At 35.1% G+C, this 5000-nt stretch overlaps 1 protein-coding gene across 2 annotated transcripts in view; it reads left to right on the forward strand.

The window, feature by feature from the left end:
* Positions 1 to 5000, forward strand: part of LOC143036045 (uncharacterized) — a 416600-nt gene that overhangs the window by 406455 nt on the left and 5145 nt on the right. The gene's annotated exons all lie outside the window — the stretch shown is intronic.

Raw genomic sequence — 5000 nt, forward strand, 5'->3', positions numbered from 1 at the left:
CACACACACACACACACACACACACACACACACACACACACACACACACAAACACACACGTACACACACACACACATATACACACACGTACATATACACATACGCGCGCGCGCGCATGCATGCACATTCATGAAGGAAGTACAAGCACAAAAGGTAATGTATACACTACCTTATGAGCATTTTACTAAAACACTTTTAACGTTGGAACTGTGTTTACAACTACTTGGAGTGAGAAAGAGAGAAGTTGGAATTTCTTGACGACCCCATTTTCTCAGGTAGTTTATCTCTCAACCTCTCATTCTTTTGTGTTCGAACTGGTGAGTAAATCGTTTATGACCCATAAGTTTGCGATATCTAGGTACACATTTCAAGAGGCACATATTTTCATGAACAAGACTTGTTGAGTGAAATCGTACTTTCTTAGAAATACTCTTTCGCATGACACCGGCGGGAGATTGTACACAGGTATAGAAACTTATAAACAAAATTTCATAATAACTACAGAAACATATACGCTTTCGTGTATTCACAATTTACTAGGACCAATGACAGATACCTGCTGGTTTTAGGCCTACGAGTAGCCATCGGTACTATATCTTTGCCGCCCGCCAGCATCCTCCCATGTCTGAAGGCTAAGCCACGACGGGGTGACAATAGCCCCGGACCGGGCGTAGGATGTCTGTCCACTTTCTAATCCCTATACTTTTTCACATAAGAATATGAGAACCTATTACTACTCACTTATTATTACTGTAAGCCAGTGATAGTTGTGCAGCACAAACATCAATCCAAAGTTTCGTCCAGGAGAGGTCTACTTTATGTGAGGGCCTGGGAGCTGTTGTACAGTTTAATGTAAGGATATGGGTTTCATATCAATAAAACTCGAGACAAAAATTATTACGATAACTATATCCAATTTCAATCATGATTAGGGCATTTAATATTACGTTGATTATCATTAATAAAAAAAATTCATATTTTGATTTTAGTCCAGTATTTCCCAACTTTTTCCGACCATAGCACCCTTTGTTGTTATGTCTAAGCAGTCTAGCACCCCTATCTTGTTATTAGAAGGATAAAAGAAAGTGAAGTGTACTGCTTGATGCTTTACTTTCTTGATTCCTTAAAACTGAAACAAATTGACAATATTGTTTGTAGAGGAAATAAGAACACCCTAGAAAAAAATAAAATAGCATGGAAAAGGTCAAATATACACAATTAGGTAATCAATAATACACTCCGTATAAGTTATTTCAGCACCCCCAAGGGGTCCTAGCACATCAAGTTGGGAAACGCTGTTTTAGATTCTTTGAGAGATATTGTGTATTCTCAACACAATAATAACCTGTATAAGTTTAAATAAAGTCATCATTACTTGTAGTGGTTATATGAATAGTAGTAGAAGTAATAGTATTGGTAGTTGTAGTAACATTAGTAACAGTTGCAGTACTAGTACCAGTAAAAAAAAAAAAAAAAGCAAAAATTATAAGGATAAGGACAGTAGTGATACTGTGTTAGTGATGGTGACGATGGTTTCAAGCAATTTTGTTTTTGTTATTGATAGTGATGTTTACGTGGTACGTTACGTGAATTTACGTCGTTCTTCTTGGTTTTAGTGTGACCCAAAATAGAATTATGTTCATGGTACCCCTACAAGACGGAAAACTAAGAAAACAATTTCCTTTGAACATCGCTTTCAAACCCCATCAACACCTTCACCAGGATAATCACATAGAAAATTTCATACCCAAATATTCCTAATTGACGTTCAGATTATGTCTAAATAAACAGATAGAAAATCCGTCATCCGGGAGTTTTCTTACTTTTTTACTGACATTTTTATTTCACCTAAACGAGTCGTCAGCTACAAACGTTGGGAATAGTGGTCGCCATGTTGATGACGTAATGCCGTGTATCTATGAACAAAGCCGCCACTATTTTTGTTAATTTATGGTGCATAGGACGTACTAAACTGCGCTGTGAATCTTTCGCTAATGTTTGTAATTTTCTCGATTTTCCTCCGTTTTGACCATGTCCAAGTACAAGTACCTGGATGATTTTTAACTTCAAGTCCAGTAATTTTACTATATACTCAAGTCCAAGTCTGTAGATCATATGTGGGAAATATTTCAAAATACGCTTACTAAGATGATTCATACTTACATCCCATTTAAGGGCAGACGCCCCCCCCCCAAATCAGGTTTGCTCAAAATGGCTTGACAAAGAAACTAAAGAAAGTATTGCTAAAAAGGGACAGGCTTATAAGAAATACAAGTGCTCGGGTGCACCTAACAACTATTAAAGTTATGTAATGATACAGAGAGATTTAAAACAAACAGTAAAAAACGAAAACGACAATACGAAATGAGTATCGGTGATAAATTCAAAGAGAATTCCAAAGAATTCTAGAGTTACGTCAGAGATAAAAATGTTATTAAGAATCACATTGGCATACTACTATCTGCTGACGATCAACTTGAATAATCAAATGAAGGAATGTGTGCTATTTCAAACAACTATTTGGAATTTTTTTAATCAAGGATGATTCTATTATTTTTCTTTTAAAACTGCATTTTGAATTAAAGATAATCTTTGCCTCATTCCAATTCATATGATGGCCTTCCTTGTCTACATGTTGGAGGACAGCGGAATTATGTTGTCCCTTATTTTTATTGTATATAAGACATGTCTTTTGCTCTACCTTTCTGTATTCCACTGAAGAGGATCACAGTCCGTGATCGAAATATATGGAATTCATTTATTTCATTTCTTCTTATCCAACGTGGGTTTTTGTTGAATATATATATTTATCAATATTTTTTTTCTCGCATCCGGCCCTTAGTATCTTCAAGTACTTTGGGTCTAAGCTCACAAGAAGGCACACAAGTACCATTGAATTGTTAAACTTTATGTACAAGTACATGAAAAATCTGTACTTAAATCCATGCATAAGTACAAGTACACTTGGATTCTACCATATGGCAAAATGAAAAAGAAACGCACAAAACAAGCAATAGATTTTTCTTCAAAGCGAATCTGTGGGAGAGCCGAATTATTATTGCTTGCTATAGTAAGTGACCTTGGTGATTCTGTTGATTCTGAAAATTCTCAAGAATTTTTATGATTTTGCGAGAGGGTGACAATAGAGGCCTTCGCAGTGGTGGTATTGATAATGGTAATTATGAAGAGGGAACGATGGTAGTATTGATAGTTATGGTGATAGTGGTGTTGATGGTGGCTGTGATGGCGGTGATGGGAGTTATTATCGTAATGGTTATCTTCGTGATAAAGATAATGATGTTGTGTTGGTGGTGGTAGTACTGTTGTCAATGGTGCTGTTGTTGATGTTGATAGTGTTGGTGGTGGTAATACTATAGGGTAGATGGTAGTGGAAGTAGTGGTTGAGATAGTAATAGTAATGGGGTTTTCACTGGAGATGGTAGTAATGTTGGTATCAGTGATGTCAATGGTAGTAGTGATGATGAATGTAGCGATAAAAATAATTATATTTTTTTCCGAGAGCAGCCGGTTAGCCATCGATGGATAAAGTTACCTGCCAATTGACCTGGCCACCCGGATGTATATGGCAAAGTTCAAAAGTTCGACTGAAACTAGCCAGATCCTGATGAGATTTTTACGACCTTCTCAGATATATTCATCGTGCCATTTTTTTTCTTATTCATCTTTTTTATAATTGCCAGAGGCATTCTTTTTATATCTCTTATCCTTCAACCTCTGGATAAACTCTAAAGTGTGAAGGGAAAAGAAAAGATGTATCTTTTTGTTTTGTTTAACTTGGGTCTAGAAATTAGCATTTGTATGAAAGCAATTGCCCGCTGAAATTCTTTGGAAATTTAGTGTAGTCACAAGAAAACAAGGAATTCAAGGCAAGTATCCAGTTTTACTCATAGCCAGAAAATATGATCAAGGAAAATAGATTAATATATAAATGATTAAATAAATGAATAGAAGATTACAAAATTAATGAATGAATAAGTATATAAGAAAATAAACAAATAAATGAATACACACATAAACATATATTAGTAAGTTGATAAATAAATAGATAAATAGGTAAATAAATTAATCAGTACATGAATAGATAAATAATAGATACACAAAGAATAAGTAAATGCATAAAGAAATAAGTAAACAAATATATAGATCAATCATTCAATCAATCAATTAATGAATAAACCAACCAACCAATACTTAGATAGATAAGTGATTAGGTAAATATGTAAGCAAATAAATACATTAATTAAATTAGTTGACTAGATGAATAGATAAATTGATTAATAAATAAACAAATCAATAAATGAATATTTAAATGAATAAATCATTAATTTAATAAATAAATAAATAGATAAATATATAAGTCAATCAATCAACAAATAAATAAGCAAATAGAAAAATAATCGATTAAGCTATTAAGTAAATAAACAAATACACGAATAAATGGTTAGGTTATTTGATGTTTACTGGAGAGAGGATAGAGTGCCGGAGGACTGGAGGAGTGCCTGTATAGTTCCACTTTACAAGGGAAAAGGGGACAAGTGTGAATGTAGTAGTTTCAGAGGGATTAGTTTGTTAAGTGTAGTTGGGAAGGCTTATGGGAGGATCTTGATTGAGAGGATTAGGAGAGGAACAGAGGGAGTAATTGGTGAGGAACAGTGTGGATTTAGGACAGGTAGAGGTTGTGTAGATCAGATTTTTGTGGTAAGACAGACATGTGAGAAAGCTATAGGAAAGGGGAAGGATGTTTTTTTGGCTTTTAAGGATCTGGAAAAGGCTTACGACAGAGTAGACAGAGAGGCACTGTGGGAGGTTTTGCGGATATACGGGATAGGACGAAAGCTTCTAGGAGCTTTCAAGAGTTTTTATGAGAGGAGTAGATCTTGCGTCAGGTTTAGAAATGGAGAGAGTGAGTGGTTCGGGGTAAAGGTGGGACTTCGTCAAGGATGCATTATGTCGCCCTGGCTGTTCAACTTGTACATGGA

Source organism: Oratosquilla oratoria, chromosome 20 (genome assembly GCF_046742065.1).
Source record: "Oratosquilla oratoria isolate Oo_2021 chromosome 20, ASM4674206v1, whole genome shotgun sequence".
NCBI classification, from domain to species: Eukaryota; Metazoa; Arthropoda; class Malacostraca; order Stomatopoda; family Squillidae; genus Oratosquilla; species Oratosquilla oratoria.